General features: G+C 45.1%; 1 protein-coding gene across 12 annotated transcripts in view; it reads right to left on the bottom strand.

Annotated features, from left to right (window-relative positions):
- FYN (FYN proto-oncogene, Src family tyrosine kinase) overlaps positions 1–21,167 on the bottom strand; it is a 216,006-nt gene that overhangs the window by 54,836 nt on the left and 140,003 nt on the right. For 4 of the 12 annotated variants that reach the window (XM_060419482.1, XM_060419483.1, XM_060419481.1 and 1 more), the window contains one exon: positions 13,703–13,783. The exons of the other annotated variants lie outside the window; for them this stretch is intronic. The gene's annotated coding sequence lies outside the window, so the exon portion shown is untranslated. The remainder of the gene's footprint in view (positions 1–13,702; positions 13,784–21,167) is intronic. 12 annotated transcript variants of the gene reach the window in all.

Genomic DNA, 21,167 nt, shown 5'->3' with positions numbered 1-21,167 from the left:
TAAGACACCACTTCCTCTGCAAAGCCTTCTCTGATTCCCCGCCATCCCCCAGGCTGGGGTGCTGCTCTTCCTCAATGTTCATATGGCATCTCGGTTTCTCTCTTTACAGCATCTATTGTGCCATATGAAAACACAGGCTTCCCACTTGTCTCACTGCCCAGTAGACTGTGAGTTCCAGGAAAGCAGGGTCCTGTCCATTTTTGTCATTGCTATATTGCCAGTGGCTGGCACATAGTGGGTGCTCAATAAAGAGCAATTGAATGAGCAGAAATTCTCTAACCCACTGTTCCTCTTTTATCCTTTCTGCCTCAAAGCCAACCCTTCTTCCAGCAACTTTTATCAGCAGTGTGCCCTGTGTTTTAGAATCTACTGGCATGTGTGAGAAGTGAAGAAGATTAAAAAATGGAAGGTGAGTTGGTTAAATGACCCCACTTTGGACTGCAATACCCTGTAATACCCTGTCCAGCTGTCGGCGGGGAGGTAGAAAATGCAATGGATGTTCCTGCCAAAGTTCTGAAAAGTGGCCCATTTGGGAACAAAGAACCAAATAAGAAACACATGACATCACGTGTAATTACATGTATCCACCGGGGAGAGTACAGCTGGTACAGGACCAGAAGGGACATGAGGCGGTGAGGAGCAAGGAAAGAACTAGTATCTCTCTATATCTTGCAAACCAAAATGGGTAGGCCACATCAGACACAGAGACTCTGGGGGAGCACTTTTCTGAGCACTGCTTTCATGCCGGCTGGGGTCATGGAAGCAATATCAGACTGTTTAAGGCCCTCTCACATTACATGTTTCAGTAAATACTTATTAAACCGAATGTCAGTTCCTGAGAATGGAAATGTTTGGAAACAAGCCGCCTGCTGCTCGAGCTGAGCTCACCAAATCTGGAACACATTTACGTGTAAATCATTCCAGATTAACTTACAGTGTACTCTGTCCAACATGCTCTCTAACTTATGGTAAATGAATACGATTTTTAACAAGTTTCCAATAGGAAATGCAAAGTATCTCCAAGGCGTGATTGGCTGAAGGATTTTCATCATTTGTTGTTGGTGTTATTTCACAAGATTGGTAAATATCTTGCTCACTTCATATTAGCCCTTTCATGGTGGAATGTTGCCCTGAGCTTCTACAAAGGCCAATAACACACTGCTTGTCCTAGGTGCTTTTCTCAGGGATGCCACTGATCTGCTATAGTTGGAGGATGTGTGACCTGAATCACAGAATCATATCATTTAGGCCAGTGGTTCTCAGCTGTGGGTGACTTTGGGGCCCATGACCAAGGGACATGTCTGGCTGCACAACTTGAGGGCAAGGAGGACTGCTGGAATCCAGTGGTGAGAGACCAAGGGTGCTGCAAAGCCTCCTACGGCGAACAGGACAGCCTCTAACAACAAAGAATTACCTGGCTCCAAATGTGAATGCATGAAGCTTGAGAAATCCTGATTTATGAAGAAGACAGAATTTATAGCTATATCTTTGAAACAGTATAAGAGCTGTTTTCCTTATATGCATGTGGTTAACACTGCAATCCAGAATGCCTTCCTTAGGAGAACAGGTATGCTGGGGCGAAAAACGCAATTTAAAAAACTGACATAAAGTGCTGTTTTTTCTCGAGAAGTTCATTCCTGTGACAGAGTAAATAATCTAAAACCACTGAGAACTCTCACTACAAACTACTCTTTCAATTCCATCAAAACAAAACCCTACATCAGAAACCTATTGAAAACAGAACCTTACATCTAACCAAACTAAGAAAAAAAATCTTTCAGGAATCTACTGGGACCAGTCTCTCAGAACTATCTAAGGTGCTGCCTCCGGGGCCACAGTCTTCATTTTGCCCCAAATAAAATGTAACTCACAAATATCCAAAAAGAAAAAAATCTACTAAAAAAAGTATTACTACTATAATAAATGTTTAACAGCTTTTATATAATTTTATGAAACAAAGGGTTGGCTTTGAGGCAGAAAGGATAAAAGAGGAACAGTGGGTTAGAGAATTTCTGCTCATTCAATTGCTCTTTATTGAGCACCCACTATGTGCCAGCCACTGGCAATATAGCAATGACAAAAATGGAATGAAACAAATAGTAAGCTCCTTGGAAGCAGCGATTATTCTTCAGTTTTTCTTTCATTATTGCATCCCCAGGGCCCAGAACAGTGCCTGAAACACAGCAGGTACTCAATAAGTTATGTGTTACATGATTAAATGCAGAAACCCGAAACTCAATCAGAATCGTTTTGGAGAAAATTCTCTTTTCTAGAAGGGACAGCTCCCTTACCCCTTCACATGCTTGCAATTTTGCATAAGAAATGTTTCTGCTCGGATCTTGCTTATCCCCTTCACTGCGCTGACAAACATGAAGAAAAGGAAATAAATCAGGAAACGCAGGTTCAAGTCATTCAAAGCTACATTTCAATGAAAATATTTGTATAAGAACTTGTGGTCGTCTTCTTCCCACTTGAGGTGGTCAGACTAACCATTTCCTGATGAAAGGGGTCAGAAGATGCTATGAGTTGTACTGAGTGTGCCTTCAGGCTCCTTGCCATGAAGAAAAGTTCTTAGCATTCAGGTTACAATAAAAACATCCTTATTATGTACAGTTCTGTAGTATGGCTTTTACGGCCCATGCTGTGCATCCATCGTGAACATATAAAGCACTAATACACTAGCTCAAGACCTGTGCGGCACTGGGAAATGCTGAATAATGCCATTCGAAAGTGGGGCCCCAGGAGTCCTCTGATCAGTAAATCATATGTCATGACCACTGTCCTCCGCACATCACCAGGCCTAGAAAAACTGATGCACAGCGCTTTGACCAGCAGGATCCTGTACCTGTGGTCAGGGTATTCATTAGAGCTGTGAAGACCCCTATTCTCCAATCCTTCTGCAAATAGACGGGCTCTGCTTCTACTATATAAGTAAAACCTGATTTACTTAAAGTTTCCTTAGTCTTGCAGGTGCTCTCACATGTGCCGTAAGAGCATGAAACAATGGGCAGAAATCACTAAAGAAAGAATTATCCCAGGACTTCCACGCCCCCTTCCTATGAGAGTGATGGATATCAACCATCACATGGGTGGCCTCAGAGTCCTTTTTCACATAGCCCTTGAGTGGTTGACAGAAGCTGACACGAAGGATGGAATCTATCCGCTACTCTGGGCACAGGCTACTTTGGTCTAGCACGAGTCTGGTGGAATGTACGTTCCCTCCGCTGATGCCACAGAACCCGGTCTGGTTGGCTAGGTGTACGTTAAACACAGATTTGTCCACATTTCCTCATATGCCAATCAATGAAGCAACACCTGTATGCCCAGGTTATACCACAGCAGGACTTGTAAGATTTCAGGCGTGTGAGCTAAGTACCAGAAAAGGAAAAAAGCCACTGGCGGTCTTCTGCAAAAAGCAAATTATTTTCTCTTGAGACACACAAATAGGATAGCAGGAGGAGGAAGGGGAAACTGACAACAATTTCAACAATGTAAGCACTTTGCCTGAGAAACCAACCGAGGTGGGTGTGGAGAAGAGAAGAGCTCTCAGACGTAAGTGCCAGCAAGGCTCTTGACAGCCCAGACTCTGCAGAGTGACAGGAAGAACACACTGGCCTGGGCGCTGATGTGGCATGATTCCTGGGGCTCTCATTCACCATCTCTTCAGCTGCTCCCTGCTCTACCTGGGTGGGTATCACGAGGAAAGTGAAAGAATGGGAAAGGGAACTAAACTAAGAACCTGGAAACCAAACACCAGTAACTGAGCTGGGGACAGCTGGAAAGGTATGCAAAGCTCAGCTGCACACTGACTGTACAGCTGCATCGACTTCTCTGGGGAAAAGCAAAAACTGGCAGCTTCACAACCAAACGCCCTTTTCTAGTCAACAGTAATAGTGAGGCAAATGGATAAGATGTGGCAGAGTCACGCGAAAAATGGACTGATTTCAGGACAGAAGACTCATGGCAGGGAACTCTCGATCCTTGCAAGACTGGAAATACCCACAAGAATCAACCTGAGGTATACTTCTGTGTCCTCGACGGGGAAGCTACTCCCCTGAGAGTCTGGGGAAGGCTGTCCTTAGCTTTCCCCACGGAACAGCTGGAAGCAGGACATTGAGAGGCAGAGGAGGGCCTCACTGGCAGCAGTGGCAGTTGGGCCACAGTATCTGTCTCTCCAGTGTCTCAGCGTTTTCAAATCTTTTACGATACGGCTCTCCTCTCTGTGGGACCCTGGGTCCTGACCCCCTGCGGGCAGTGCAGGCAGGGCTGTCTAATGGGGACAGCCAGGACAGAGGGACCAGGGATGCCTGGGGAGGCTGGAGAGAGATCAGGGCCACACTCAACCCTTTCTGAAGCACAAACACTCCCCGAAGCAGGGAAAAGGTCACAGCTGGGATGGCATTTTAGAGATGTAAATACTTGAGGTCTGAACCACACACAGCACTGGTGCTGGGTCCAGCCAGTGCCTGAAGCCCAGTTATGAAAAATGAACACAAAAGACCATGCCAGTGAGGGAAAATCCTCTTTTTGCTGCCAACTCGAAGGCAGGCGTGAAGTACCTGCCTTGTTGAAAAGGTGTTGCAGAACTCTAAGGTGTGCCCAAGATTCCCACCTCCTGTAGATAAGCCCTGGATAGTCCCTGGGACTTGTGGATGATGGAATCATGGCTCCTGTGTTTAGGTTCTCGTATTTTGCACAGTTGATTTTAACTGAAGAGGGATTATCCTAGATAGACCTGACATCATCATGTGAGCCCTTGTAGGGAACTGGCTTTTTTTTTTTTTTTTTTTTTGAGAAGTAGATTCAAAGTGTGAAAGGCATTTCATGGGAGGGATATTTTCCACTGCTAGCTTTGAAGACAGGAGTTATGTGGCCAGGAATATGGGTGGCCTCTAGGAGCTGAGAACAGCCCCCACCTGGCAGATTGCAAAGAAATGGGGACCTCAGTCCTACAACCACAAGGAACTACTGAGTTGGGTCAAGAAGCCTAAAAAACTTGGAAATGAATTCTTCCCCATTCAAGACTCCAGGTGAGAATGCTATTAGCCGATACACTGATTTCAGCCTTGCAAGCGGAGAGAGCAGCCACATTGTGTCTGGACTTGTGACTCAAAACTGTTAGCTGATAAATGGGCGTTGTTTTAAATCAGGAAGTTTGTCATAATTAGTTACAGGGCAACAGAAAACAAATGCTTATTATATTTTGGTGGGATGGGGCATCACAGAGATGAAGGCTCCCAATCTCAGCAGTGATGACCACTATCAAATGAAGGTGCACAGCAAGCCAGGTGCTGTGCTAGGTACTGGAATGTGTCTTCTCACTAAATTTCCATGACAACCCTAAGATGGAGGATTGCTATTTGCTCTCACTGTACAATGGAGGACCAGAGAAGTTTGGGAATTTGTCCACAGCTCAGGCAGGGGTGGGGATGGGATTTGAAGCCAGACAGGCTGACTTCCTGGTCAGCCCATGGAGCCTCTACACTAGTCTTGCCTCCTGCCCCATGGAATCTAGGTCAGTCCATGCAAGGGTGTGGGCACCAGGGTGGGAGGTGCGGAGGGAGAGACTGGTGGAGAAGGTCCCTGACTCCACAGAACCCAACCTCATGTGCATGACTAATGGATGCCCTGATTTCACGGACTGGGCTCCGCTCCTCCAGATCCCCAGCCTACCCCCCGAGACAGCGGGCTCAGCAAGGGTGCTGGTACTAAGCCAGGTATGGTGAGTCACCAGCTTCCTTGATGTGGTTTGGCATCTTAATGAACGTTTGTGCCAATGACATTAGAGCAGCCCTTAGTTTCCTGATACTTCCTAGACATGGCAGGATATTTATAGATACCAGAAAGGAGTCAGCACTGGGTTCCTTAGTGTAAAACAGAGCTGTCCTACTGCACTGAAAACATGATGCGCTTTACATTATGTAAACTTTCTGGAACATGTTGACTGCATAAACTGAGCTATACACATGTAATGCTTCCTCCAAGCACAACAATAACAGATTTCTACTCTAGGGAGCCCTCAGAGCAAGAGACCCCCCACCAAACACAGGGGATAAAATAATACTATGTCTTTGTGGTGAGAAGAAGTGAAAGCAGGAACATCTAAAGGCAGAAGCTGCCACAGGCAACAGCAGCAGAACCAGAGCCTATGGAAAATCAAGTTAAAACTTTGATTCAGAAATAAAAGAGGGGCAGTTGGACTCATCGGATCACTGATGCTCGGCTCTGCAACAATGGCCTTTGGAGGGTGAGGAGGAAGGACCTTGCTCCATACCACAGAGCAAGGGAACTGAATAGAAATCACTCTTAAAATGTCACATTATTTTAAGAAAAAGCCACATTCCTGGCACCTAGAACATCTGCTGGCTTCCTCTTTCTGGCTTGTCCTGTTCAAATGACCCTCAGGCTGCTCAGTTCAGTTCAGTCACTCAGTAGTGTCCGACTCTTTGCAACCCCATGAATCGCAACACGCCAGACCTCCCTGTCCATCACCAATTCCTGGAGTTCACTTAGACTCATGTCCATCGAGTCAGTGATGCCATCCAGCCATCTCATCCTCTGTCATCCCCTTCTCCTCCTGCCCCCAATCCCTCCCAGCATCACAGTCTTTTCCAATGAGTCAACTCTTCTCATGAGGTGGCCAAAGTACTGGAGTTTCAGCTTCAGCATCATTCCTTCCAAAAGAAATCCCAGGGCTGATCTCCTTTAGAATGGACTGGTTGGATCTCCTTGCAGTCAAAGGGACTCTCAAGAGTCTTCTCCAACACCACAGTTCAAAAGCATCAATTCTTCGGTGCTCAGCTTTCTTCACAGTCCAACTCTCACATCCATACATGACCACTGGAAAAACTATAGCCTTGACTAGATGGACCTTTGTTGGCAGAGTAATGTCTCTGCTTTTCAATATGCTATCTAGGTTGGTCATAACTTTTCTTCCAAGGAGTAAGCGTCTTTTAATTTCATGGCTGCAGTCACCATCTGCAGTGATTTTGGAGGCCCCAAAAATAAAGTCTGACACTGTTTCCACTGTTTCCCCATCTATTTCCCATGAAGTGATGGGACCAGATGCCGTGATCTTCGTTTTCTGAATGTTGAGCTTGAAGCCAACTTTTTCACTCTCCTCTTTCACTTTCATCAAGAGGCTTTTAGTTCCTCTTCACTTTCTGCCATAAGGGTGGTGTCATCTCCATATCTGAGGTTATTGATATTTCTCCTGGCAATCTGGATTCCAGCTTGTGCTTCTTCCAGCCCAGCGTTTCTCATGATGTACTCTGAATATAAGTTATATAAGCAGGGTGACAATATACAGCCTTGACATACTCCTTTTCCTATTTGGAACCAGTCTGTTGGTCCATGTCCAGTTCTAACTGTTGCTTCCTGACCTGCACATAGGTTTCTCAAGAGGCAGGTCAGGTGGTCTGGTATTCCCATCTCTCTCAGATTTTTCCACAGTTTATTGTGATCCACATAGTCAAAGGCTTTGGCATAGTCAATAAAGCAGAAATAGATATTTTCTGGAACTCTCTTGCTTTTTCCATGATCCAGCGGATGTTGGCAATTTGATCTCTGGTTCCTCTGCCTTTTCTAAAACCAGCCTGAACATCTGGAAGTTCATGGTTCATGTATTGCTGAAGCCTGGCGTGGAGAATTTTGAGCATTACTTTACTAGATTGTGAGATGAGTGCAATTGTGCGATAGTTTGAACATTCTTTGGCATTGCCTTTTTTTGGGATTGGAATGAAATCTGACCTTTTCCAGTCCTGTGGCCACTGCTGAGTTTTCCAAACTTGCTGGCCTATTGAGTGCAGCACTTTCATAGCATCATCTTTCAGGATTTGAAATAGCTCAGCTGGAATTTCATCACCTCCACTAGCTTTGTTGGTAGTGATGCTTTCTAAGCCCCACTTGACTTCACATTCCAGGATGTCTGGCTCTAGGTGAGTGATCACACCATCATGATTATCTTGGTTGTGAAGATCTTTTTTATACAGTTCGTCTGTGTATTCTTGCCACCTCTTCTTAATATCTTCTGTTTCTGTGAGGTCCATACCATTTCTGTCCTTTATTGAGCCCATCTTTGCATGAAATGTTCCCTTGGTATCTCTAATTTTCTTGAAGAGATCTCTAGTCTTTCCCATTCTGTTGTTTTCCTCTATTTCTTTGCATTGATCGCTGAGGAAGGCTTTCTTATCTCTTCTTGCTATTCTTTGGAACTCTGCATTCAGATGCTTATATCTTTCCTTTTCTCCTTTGCTTTTCACTTCTCTTCTTTTCACAGCTATTTGTAAGGCCTCCCCAGACAGCCATTTTGCTTTTTTGCATTTCTTTTCCATGGGGATGGTCTTGATCCCTGTCTCCTGGACAATGTCACAAACCTCAGTTCATAGTTCATCAGGCACTCTATCTATCAGATCTAGGCCCTTAAATCTATTTCTCACTTTCACTGTATAATCATAAGGGATTTGATTTAGGTCATACCTGAATGGTCTAGCGGTTTTCCCTACTTTCTTCAATTTAAGTCTGAATTTGGCAATAAAAAGTTCATGATCTGAGCCACAGTCAGCTCCCAGTCTTGTTTTTGTTGACTGTATAGAGCTTCTCTATATTTGGCTGCAAAGAATATAATCAATCTGATTTCGTTGTTGACCATCTGGTGATGTCCATGTGTAGAGTCTTCTCTTGTGTTGTTGGAAGAGGGTGTTTGCTATGACCAGTGCATTTTCTTGGCAAAACTCTATTAGTCTTTGCCCTGCTTCATTCCGTATTCCAAGGCCAAATTTGCCTGTTACTCCAGGTGTTTCTTGACTTCCTACTTTTGCATTCCAGTCCCCTATAATGAAAAGGACATCTTTTTTGGGTGTTAGTTCTAAAAGGTCTTGTAGGTGTTCATAGAACCATTCAACCTCTTCAGCATTACTGGTTGGGGCATATCTTTGGATTACTGTGATATTGAATGGTTTGCCTTGGAAACGAACAGAGATCATTCTGTCATTTTGAGACTGCATCCAAGTACTGCATTTCAGACTCTTTTGTTGACCATGATAGCTACTCCATTTCTTCTAAGGGATTCCTGTCCACAGTAGTAGATATAATGGTCATCTGAGTTAAATTCACCCATTCCAGTCCATTTTAGTTCGCTTATTCCTAGAATGTCGATGGTCACTCTTGCCATTTCCTGTTTGACCACTTCCAATTTGCGTTGATTCATGGACCTGACATTCCAGGTTCCTATGCAATATTGCTCTTTACAGCATCGGACCTTGCTTATATCACCAGTCACATCTACAGCTGGGTGTTGTTTTAATTTTGGCTCCATCCCTTCATTCTTTCTGGAGTTATTTCTCCACTGATCTCCAGAAGCATATTGGGCACCTAGTGACCTGGGGAGTTCCTCTTTCAGTATCCTATGATTTTGCCTTTGCATACTGTTCATGGGGTTCTCAAAGCAAGAATACTGAAGTGGTTTGCCATTCCCTTCTCCAGTGGACCACATTCTGTCAGGCCTCTCCACCATGACCTGCCTGTCTTGGGTGGCTCCACAGGCACGGCTTGGTTTCATTGAGTTAGACAAGGCTGTGGTCCTAGTGTGATTAGATGACTAGTTTTCTGTGAGTATGGTTTCAGTGTGTCTGCCCTCTGATGCCCTCTTGTAACACCTACCGTCTTACTTGGGTTTAGCTTATACCCTGGCAGCACATTCTCTTTCCCTCTGTGCAACCTTCCATTCGCTGACGCCCAGGGACCCACAAGCACTTAATAAAAAGAAATGGAAGCATTAGACCCCAATGGTGAGATTTAACACTGCAGTCAACTAACTGCTGGAACCATTCCCAAACCAAATGGACAAATGAGGTTTTAATAGCAAACCATGGAAAAGCTCCAAAAGGAGTAAAGAACACTTTCTTCTTACATTCACTTCACTTTTGGATGTCAAGGTTAAGACAAGAGTGAATGGTGATAAAAATAAAGGTAGATTTAAACTGTCTATGCCAAACAAAGGGTTCAGAAAGAAATAGGGCACTGATTGTTCTTCAGACCTCCCTCCATCACTTCTTGGACTATGGAAAAATTCCTTGTGGTTAGCACTTTAAAATTTTGTCTAATTTTTATTGAGATAGAATTCATATGCCATAAAATCACCCTCTTGAAGTATACAGTTTAGTGGTTTTTAATATATTTGCAAAGGAACCATTACCACTATCTAATTTCAACATTTTCATCACCCCAAAAAGAAACGTGTACCCATTAAGCAATTATTTCCCATCCCGTTCTCAGCCTCGCCCTTGGCAACCACGAATCTACTTTATGTCTCTACGGATTTGCCTCTTCTGCACAATATGTGGCCTTTTCTGACTGGCTACTTGGCATAACATTCATAGAAGACTTAGTACTTCATTCCTTTTTATGGCTGAAAGTACTCTATTGTATGGATATATCACTTGTTTATTGATCATCAGCTGATAGACATGTGGTTTGTTCCCACTTTTGGCTATCATGAATAATGCTGCTGTACGCATTCATGAACAAGCTTTTGTGTAGACATGTGCTTTCAATTCTCTAGGGTTAACATATAAGGAATTTATGCAGATAAGAAAACTCTAAGATTAGGTAAATAGGAAAGCATGTGAGCTGACAATTCAAAGAAAGTAAAAAACAACCTTAAAATATATTTCCCTTCAGTGGTAACACAATTTAGATTGGTGAGTTACTTTCACCTCTAAGTTCATGAAATTTTAAGAAGATGTTTGTCTAATAGTGATGACTATTTTCATACACTGTGGACAGAAGACCAGGAGTTAGCATGTAACTTTTTGTAAACCAACAGGGCAATATTATTAAAAAAAAAACCAAAACTTAAAAATGGGTCTTCTCTTTAACCTCTGAATCTGTGCTAGAGAGATGCTTTTTTAAAAAAATGACACATGAAGAGATCCTATGAGGTGTTACTTATAATTTAAAACATTTTAAAGTGTGCAAATTATTTAATAGGAAGACAATAGCTAAGTACATTGCAAGGCCATAATGTAAAGTTAAACAGAAGTTAAAACTTATGTTTAAAGAAAATTATCATTAACATGGAAAAAACGCTCCTGCTATAATAAGAAGGGTCACACGATTGCAAGTAGGTAACAAACGCCTAGAGAAATCTTTGGAAGGAAAGATACCAAGATGCTTGCTGGTTGTGTGCAGGGGATAACATCATGGGCAATATTCTTTTTTCTTGGTTTCTTTGTTTCTCAGATTTTCTATACTGAGAATCCACCATTTAAAAAAATGAGAATAAATCATCTTGACTTGTTAATAAGAAAGGTCCTTTTACTCTCATCAGTTACTGACTTAATTTGTGTATAAGTGGATAACAACTATAAAATGATGATGTATGCATTGTGAACTGAAAAATTAAGAGAGGGAGAGACAGTGATCGATTCCCAAGGCTACTAAGAGGCAACCGCTCCTTCCAGAAGTTGTCAAGATAAAAGATACCAAAGGACAGAGAGACTTCTGAGTGTGTTTTCATCACACCTGCGCTAGGAAGTGGGCAGTGAGGGAGCAGAACTGAGAGTGGGTGGCAAATGGACATAGAGCCCCCAGAGAAATCTAATTAGGGGCACAGATTAAGCAAAGCTGTGATACACAGTCAACACAGAGGACCATGGAGATGGCGAGTGGCAGAATCTGGGCTGACAGAACCAGGAGTGGGGTGGCTGGCTGAGTGGGCTCTCGAGAGTCTCTAGGTCCCAAGTTCCCAGGTGGCTGGGGAAACCCAGTAAACTCAGGAACTTGAGTCACCCTGGAAACCCAACCCAGGGGCTCTGGTTATGGAGGATCTGTAGGACCTCTCTGTGAGCACAGGCCTGAAGACCCCACATGGGCACGGATCCAAGAGGGTGGAGGATGAAGCAAAGTACTACTGTTCTTGGGATGCTTGTTAGAGGCAAAGGGACTTGCTTGGGGCACCAGACAGAAAAGTTCCGAATTTTGCTCTCACTTGTCCTCTTGTTGCTTTCACCCTTTTCCTGTTGGGATGTTCAACCTTCTGAGACCTTGACTTTTGAGCCACAAGCCCTGGAATCTGGGGCAATCCAAGCAGCGCATGGAACAATAACCAACAGAGGTTTCTTTGACCTAAAGTTTTTCAGAAACATAAAAGTTCCAACAGAGATGTTTCTTCCTAATGTAAATCTTCGGGGTCAAGCCTCTTTCCACTCTCCTTGGCCCTGTTATCGAAAAACAATCACAGGAAAACAAAAATAAAAACAAAAATGTAGGCTTCTATTTGTGAATCAGCAAAGAGACACAGGAAAGTCAGTGTCACATCTGGGCCATGGTGGCAGACACTGGCGTTCTGGGCTGAACTGGCCGAGGGCCCGAGGGTCAGGCTGTCACCTGGCAGAGCCACAAGAAAACACACTAGCACAAAGCAGCTGCTTGAACAGGCGTCATCAACGTCCCCTCCCTGCCAACCCGAGAATGAAAGCTGAGGGGGTTCACCCTCCAAGGCTGGACAAAAACTAGCTCTGCCAATCTTTCCAGGGGCTATAGAGGTTCCTTGCCAGATGATTCTGCAAATGGGGCCTCCTCCTTTCAAAAAACAGTGAATTCTTTTTCTCCTTTAATTCACCAGTTCCAGCCAGGAAGATCCATTCCTTTAAAGAAACAGAATGGACTCTGAACAAGCATATTTCACTTCTTTTTTGCCCTTGAGTGCGTGTCTGTGTTGACCGCAACTTCCCTTTCCACTGATTATGTATCTGGTTTATGAAGTCAGAGCCCGTCAAAACCTCCTTCCCTGAGAATCTGGTGGTGGAGCCATTTGCACTATGTTTCTGGAACTGAGGCTGAGGGCTTTTCTTTGAAGAAGGACATGAAGCCTGGTCCCTCCTCCCCTGGATCTTTATGTTGGCACTTTCTCAAGTTGCAAGGAATCAGCAACACCAGCAGCCGTAACTTTTGCATCCCTTGCAGCGGTTTAGAATTTCAAAGCTTCTTGGCAGCTGTTTTGGCGTGAATGCTGATAAACTGGCTATCAGAAAACAGACCCCTAATTCCATGGCCTCCACTGGGACAGGGAACAACTGTGAGGGTGGCGATGGGAACAAAGAGAGCATAGAGGCCAGCTGCCTCTGGGCAGCCTCCTTCTGCCATCTCCTCGCCTAAAGGAAACGAGAACAGTCACTGCCTTCCCCTTGAGTTTAATTTTCTCACCCTTAGTGAGCCCAAGGAGCTTGGTTATGTGGCACCTGCTTCAGCGACACTTTCTCAAGAGCTCACACTCATGAACACAAAGTTGAATGCCAACACAGACACAAGGAAATAAGAGGAGGGAGATAATAAGCAGGAGGAAGAGAACATGGAACCCAAGGAAAGCAATCAGTGATGCTTTCCCCAGGAGCCACTAAACTAGGACTTGGGATGACAAACTGGCCATGTTGTGCAGAAGGAACTTGGGTTATGTGGGCTGGACTACTCGTTGATGATCTACTTGGCAGGCGAAATCCAGTCAGATTTATGCTAGCAAATCCAAAAGAGGGAAGACTTAGTTTACATACCACCATACATTTTATGGTAAAAGCAATTCAATATTGACTTTTCACTTGGCATATATATAAGGCAGAATTTTTTTTTTCCCCCAGAGTGTTGTCTTGTGGAGTTACTGAATCTGAGATTATCTCCTTAAAGACAGCACAGCTGTTTATCTTGCCTTTTTCCAAGAGCTTGCAGGATTCCGGTATCAGATATGGTTGCCCTGGGCCTGAAGGGTCAGAGGTCCAAATCCACATCACTGAAAATAAAGGAGTAGTGGGTGGATGAAAGCTGGTGAGGGAGAGCTGTCCCACCAAATCCATCCCGCTTCTTCCACAGTAACAGAATTTTGGCTAGGTATGTGGCTCGACAGCTAGAGACCACATTTTCAGACTCTCTTGCAGCCACGGTGTGGCCCTGTCACTTAATTCTGGACAACTGGTTGAGAGTGGGTGTGATATACTCAACTCTTGCATCCCTCAAGAGAGAGTGGGTTGCCCTCCATTCTCTTTCCCACTTCCTGCGGGCTGGAACGTGAATGCGGTGCTGGTAAACCAGCATTAACCAGGCAGAGGATGGCAGCCCACCAGGAAAGAGCAGAGCAGCACAACAGAAGGAACCTGGCCCGGATGGCCTTGTGGAACTCAGCTTTACCACCCAAAGCTCTGATCTCTGACTGTAACACGAGAGGCAGAACACCTATCCTGCGTGAGCCACTCGTTTTCTGGGGGGAGTGAAGTGGGGTCTCTTTGCTATAACAGATAGCCTGTATCCCAGCACAAGGAGGAAGTAAAGCTAACACAGAGGCCAAGGGGGCGGGGCTCTGCTGGCCATGTGATTGCTTTTCCCTCAGACTCTGGAACTAATAAGAGCTTCTAACCTCCTTTGACACTGACAGTTAAACTTGGATTAAGGTGGGTTAGTAGAATAACTAGCATAATGAATTGTAACAATAGCTACCGTTTACAAAGAACTTATTTTCTGCTTGGTACTTCACATGTGGCATTTCATTCAATCTGCAGAGCAGGGTATTATATTGTTAAGAAACCTTTGTTGTTTAGTTGCTAAGTCATGTCTTAACTCTGTAGTGACCCCATGGGCTTAAGCCCACCAGGATCCTCTGTCCCTGGGATTTCCCAGGCAAGAATAATAGGGTGGGTTGCCATGCCCTCCTCTAGCAGATCTTCCTGACCCAGGGATCAAACTTGCATCTCTTGCTTGACAGGCAGATTCTTTACCACTGAACCACCAGGGACCTTGGGCTCACAGAATTTAAGTAACTTGTCCAGAGTCACCCCAGTCAGTAGGCCTGGACCTGACTATCCCATTCTGCCTTTTGAGAAGAATGTTCTGTTCCTCATTAGAAGACAGATTTAATGATGTGAAAGTTTTAGTGATGTGATAGGAATGGGCATTGCTATGGCTTACAGGTTTTATTTTTTACACTATGGCTTACAGTGTTCTTTTCTTGAAGTGATCTAGTTTAGGGCTAGATTCCAAGTTTCTAGGACATCTTGGTCCCAGGCACCTGGTTTAGAGAAGGTCTGGAAGTGGTGGCATAGCCTTAACAAGGCTGCTGAGCAGCCAAGTGGTATGGAGCATGTCACTCCAACCCTGTGCAGCCCGGTTTCCTCAGCAATCAAGCAGTAGTCTTTGACAAGCAGCTTTCAGGGTTCATTCCAAGCCGCACATTCCTGAAGGGGCCCAAAGCCCTTCTGCACACATTCAGACAGAACTGAGTCCCCAGACAGCTCTCCACTCTCCTCAGCCCTAGGCTGAATCTTGTCAATCATGGGGATTCACAGAGGGACCTTGATATGTGGTCAGGTTTGGCTTTGAATGCTCAGATGTCCCCTGCCATGGCCAGAGCTTGTATCATGAATACTATGCGAGTTTTACTAATGTAATGGGAGCCGGGCATTGCTATGTCCTACAGTTTTTTATTTTTTTTTACACTCTGGCTTAAAGCGCTCTTTCTTACTGTGGTTTTCAGAAGAATTGACTAGGTCTTCCACTTCTCTCTGTGGCTAAAATGAAGAGTAACTTATGACCTGGCTCGACCAACACAGGCATTTATAACCTGCTTTGGTCTCCCTCGCCACACCTCCACTCCATTCCTCTCCTGCTCTACCCTAGGGTTGCTAGGTACAGCTGTTCTCCTCCCAAACTGCTAGAGATGAGGAAGTTAAGAAGACAACAAAAATAAGAACAAACCTCCCATCCTCCTAAACAAAAATTACTCGGAAATCACCATAGTAACAAATCACCAGTTTCCAACTGTCTCAAGTCCCTTGCATTCTTGTCGCTTTGCACACATCCTTTTATCTACACTCAGCCCTACCTCCAGCCTTTGTCCAGCAGACACATTCTGATTCTCTCTACATGACAGGAGCTGTGCAAGGACCTGTGGATATAAAGTCAAGTATACAAGGCCCTGCCTTCGAGGCACTTGTATATACTTAGGAGGGAGATAAGCCACTGAGTCAATGGACTCAGGTTGGGGAATGAGTGCAGAGGGAGCCCCAAATCACCCAGGTTGGCAGCTGTGATGGTGGCTTCCTGGACGTGGCCCAGGTGAGGAGGGGGTGGGCTGCTCATGGAGAGCAGAGGTGTGCTATGGCACAGCTCCAAGGGGCTAACTCGACTTGGTCGCGTACTTACAGAGCACGGGAACATGTGCTGGGCAGCTGGGCATATTGTGAGGCTCTGGGCTACAGAAGGAAGGTACCTCCTGCTAAAAAAAAGGCTTACAGTTTAACGGAAAGGATGTGTGCAGCTCAGAAGGTGGCTGGAAATGAAGCCAGATCATAAACAACTCCCTGTCTGCTCTATGGCGTGTTCACTATGGTGCCCGAGGCATTGCTACGTGCAATAAGCAAATTATCTCATTTGATCCATCAACAGCCTGTGAACTGGGAATTATCATCATTGGCACTGTTTCACAGATGCAGGAATAAGTATAGGAATGTCAAGCTACTTGCCCAAAGACTCATAGCGCAATTGACTTCGATTTTAACTCACACCGGACTGAATCTAAGATACATACCCCTAGCCATGTGCTAGCAGGCTAAAGCATTTGTACATTATCCAGCTGATATCCATCCGGTAGTTAGCAGGAGTGAAACTGGGTCTTGATAGACAGAGTGAAATGGGGAAGAGAAAAGAGCAGTGCAGGCGAACCAGAAAGCCAGACCACAGTGGGAAGGGATTGTACCCGGGGGATGGAGAGGCATCTGAGTATGACATTTGACTTTCTCAGCTGGACACATAACTCTATCCATTCTAGCTACCTGCCTATGCATAATTCATACCTCATAAATTGTCTCCAAATGAAGCAAAGCTGTAGCTTTTGTTGCATGTGAGAATAAAGACCTCAATGCATACTGCAGCAGAGGCAATTTCTATGGGACTGCGTAAGTTACATTTTCTGAGAGCCCTGTCATAGAAAGAATCCCAAGATCTCTAGGGGCTGGTAGGAGTGGGAGATGGAAAACAGACAAAAGAGACACACATCTGCAGTGCAGGACATCTGAAGAAAGACAACAACTGCCCACGAAATAAGGGGATGATACAGCTAATATCCAACAATGCCTTCCAACATCCACAGGAGAAGCCTGAATGAGGTGCTAAGGTTACCGGTGCAGGGCAGTGTAAAGTAAAGAGGGGAACACCAAAGCCTCCGATTCTGCAGAGTTTACTCCATCAGGTCAAACATGATCATTTTCATCAGGATGCAGAAGCAGCAGTTCTATCTCAGTTTTGCATATTTGTACTATGAACAAATTCTTTGGGCCACTGTCAGGAGACAGCCCATGTTTTAGCTACAACAGCCCTGCTTACATCTAGAGGCTCACCATGGTCAGAGGATGAAAACTCCTGCTCATCCACCAGTGATCGTCACCCACTGGCAGCTGTGAGCTGTGGTGAACTGTCCTGGCACCAAGCAGGACTGGCCTGTCCCCAGCGTTCACGCCGAGCCCCTGGGGAGCTGCCTTACAGACTCCAGGTAACGATGACCCTGAGTGTGGTTTCACACTCAGTCCCAGTTCTGGTTCAATGCAGCTCAGATGGACTCAGCGAGTCACAACGGTACGTGCTTGGAGTGAGCCCAGCCAACAGCTGTGCGTAATGCTTTTCGACAAAGACTGACCCAACATGCTGATTAGCAAAAGCAGCCCACGTGGAAAAAGACTAGTCCTGGGTATAAGCAGCCTAGGCATGCATGCACGCTAAGTTGCTTCAGTAGTGTCCAAACTCTTCATGATGCTATGGACTCTAGCCCACAGGCTCCTCTGTCCATGGGGTTCTCAGACAAGAATACTGGAGTGGGCTGCCATTCCCTTCTCCAGGGGATCTTTCTGACCCAGGAATTGAGCCCACATCTCTTACGTCTCCTGCATTGTTAGGTGGGTTCTTTACCACTAGCACCACCTGGGAAGCCCCATAAGAGGCCTATACCCCCTGGGTATTCTCTGTTCCATCAAGTTTCATCTTTAATTTGGACATCCATTACCTGAATGCCCTCTCCTCTATATCCCACCCCATTTCCTAACCATCCTGCTTCTCTTCTAAGATTTGCACTTTCTATGCAGGTTCCATTGCTAAAATTAAAATGTTGCTAAAAAATATCAGTGGATCTGTGTATCTCTTATAGAACAGACTGATTATATAGCCTATTTCCTGCCTTCCAAACCTGCTAAACTGTTTAATAACTTTATTTTTCTTAATTTTACTTCAATGGTTGTAAGTCTGTTTCTCTTCTCAAATCTTGCTGGTTAATCCTTCCTGCCATTCTTTTACTTGTTTCTTTTGTGCCTCAAGCATCTGACTCTTCTTCAGCTTAAAATGAGAGCTCGAATAAATTTTTCTCTTTTTTGACTCTGCTTCTCCCTGGAAAATAAGCAATTTTACCACTTTGTTGGTACCGGAGCATTTCTGCTTTCTCACTTAGGCCAGGTGACAAAAGTATCATTCATTTCCAAACCAGACCAAACCTCACCTACCCCCAAACACTTTCATTTCTATACTGTAATTCCAACACAGAGGAGTAAAACTATTGGCAGAAATTTCAGTCTGAAATACCAAGTACTAGTGAAACTGAGGAGCAACTGAATTCACATACACTGCTGGTGGAATGTAAACTGGTTACAACTACTTTGGAAAAACAGTTTTGCATTATTTAGTGAAGACGAAAATGAATCTATCCGATAAGCAATAATTCCACTTTTAACGCATGTATGCCTAAAGAAACATGCCCACTGAACTAGGGATTACATGTGCTCTGCAGGCCTGGGAAGCCCAGGAATCTGTGTCTTTAGAGCTCTGCAGGTGATGTATGGGCCTCACTCCACTGAAAGGGTCTGGGATTGAAGGTTTACAATTTCAGCTCAAACCTGTCTTTGGAGCTGGGTCCCCCGAAACCTGTGTCTGCAGCCATAGGAGGACTTCCAGGAGAGGAGTGATGGGAAAGGCGCAGCAAGCCTGAGGTTTATGCAGCCATCCCTGGGGTGCTGATTCCTGTTCAAAGACAGCTAGAGCCCAGGATCTGGGCAAATTCACTGCTGCATCCTCCTCTTCCTTCTCTGGTGGCCTGGGTGAGCTTTGGCTTATAAGGTGCTTGGAATCAGTACCGTTGGCCTTCATCTTCATCTTCAGCAGAAGGCCCAGAGCTGTCCACCCTGTCAGGAGGCTGCCCTGAATGTGCGCTTTCTGCAGGGAATGAGGAAGCCCCGGGGTGACTCAGGAGGTAAGGCTTAAGTGTGAGCCCTGGTAAAGAGCCCCGGTTTTCCCTTCACACACAGGTGGTATGTCCCCTTTGTGAACACTCTCTCCACGGGCATCCTGTTTGCGATCCTTGGTAGACTGAGTCCAACACAAGTACAATGTCTGGTGCAACCCGGCCCTTAATAAACACTTTTGAATGACGATGAACAGGACATGAGATAATGAACCTCTCCTAAAGAAGCGAAGGGAACTTTCTACCTTCCTGCGTGAAGCTGCCTCCGCCTTCCTCCTGGCGTTGGCAGCTCTCGTTCAGGGAGGGTGTGCGATGGTGCCTCCGTCAACCTCACCTCTGTTCATTCCTCCCCTGATGCCAAGAGTGGCTTCCGCCATCTCTGAAGACAAATGGGGAAAGTGCACAGACCGGCTAGGTCTCTTCCGTAATCTTCCAATTTTGAAACTGAAATGTCCCGAGGCTAAAGTCCCGATTACCATGGAGCCTGTTCTTTTAGATTTAAAACTACCTTCACGGTGTCAACAGTGTTATAGATTTCTCTGGGCACCTGAAACCTGCCTGGTTATTCAGCATCAGTTAGGCACTGAGGGTGGAGGCAATTTGTTTCATTTAAATTACTAGCTCATAATTATGTTCTAGCAAGAGGCACAGGTGTGGGAGACAGTGTTCTGTCGGGAGGAAACCAAAGGGATGATGTGATGTAAATGAAGTGGGGTTTGGACTGGGTTTCCGGGAGGCTGCAAGGAGCCCATCTCCACAGGACAGGGCCTGTTTCCATGGCCCTGTCAGGATTCTGTCTCACATGGGTGTGTGGCTCCTGCTGGAGCTCCCTGCTGCCCACCCAGATGACCGTCTCAAGGGGGGCCCAGGCTAGGCAGTTCATTACTCGGGCATGTGGGAGAGAAACGGGAGTGATTCTTCTGGTAATGCTTTTAATTCCACTCCTTCAGTTCTCAGACGGTTTCCTCATTCTTCTCCTCCTCTTCCTCCTCCTCACGCCTCAGCACCTCAGGGTATCGGTGTAGAAGCCGTGAGTGAGGAAGAGTTTGTATTTTGTGTAGGTCACTAAAATTATTCTGCTTTACGACTGAGCGACTGAACTGAACTGATACCTTGTAAAAGGTGCATGCGTGCTCAGCTGCTAAGTCGTGTCTGACTCTGTGATCCCAAGGACTGTACCCGCCAGGCTCCTCTGTCTGTGGAATTCTCCGGGCACGAATACTGGAGTGGGTTGCCATTTCCTTCTCCAGGGGCTCTTCCCAACCTAGGGGAGGATTCTTTACTACTCAGCCACAAGGGGAGCCCATGACCTGTAAAATGTAATTATGTCAATTTAAAAAATAAGAATAAACACACTCTACTATTAATTACTAATAGGAAGTATACTGATACTGGACCATCTTTTGTTCTAAAGATAGGAAACCTCAATTTCATACGGTTCAGATTAGTAGATAGCACCCAGATCATTATTTGCCCACAAAATAGATTCTCAATAAGATACAGATGTAACAGGCACATGTATGTGAGGACGGGAGGCATGCTGGAGCCCAAGGGTTCTCTCGGGGTCATGATCAGGCTTTCTAGCCCAGGCACAAATGACAGCTCTGACTTCCTGGCAGCCTAGGAGACAGACGGTCAGTCTGCTGTGATTGGAGATAGTCACATGGATTAGGGATAACACTTGATGAGTTTAACTGAGTAGCCAACAAAATGAGTTATTCTGATAAACAAACAAGAAAATGAATTAGGGAGAAAGCTGAATTTCTGCCTGATCTTTGGTTTCAACTCAAGAAAGAATCTACTGCCTACAGTTTTCAAAGGGCATGACAACGGTCATACAATACATTATTTAATGTTAGCTGGAAGGTGGAGATGATGGGTTGCTTATCTTTTAGAGAGAAAAAGG

Source organism: Ovis aries, chromosome 8 (genome assembly GCF_016772045.2).
Source record: "Ovis aries strain OAR_USU_Benz2616 breed Rambouillet chromosome 8, ARS-UI_Ramb_v3.0, whole genome shotgun sequence".
Classification (NCBI taxonomy): Eukaryota; Metazoa; Chordata; class Mammalia; order Artiodactyla; family Bovidae; genus Ovis; species Ovis aries.
This window is presented reverse-complemented; position numbering and strand designations above follow the sequence as displayed.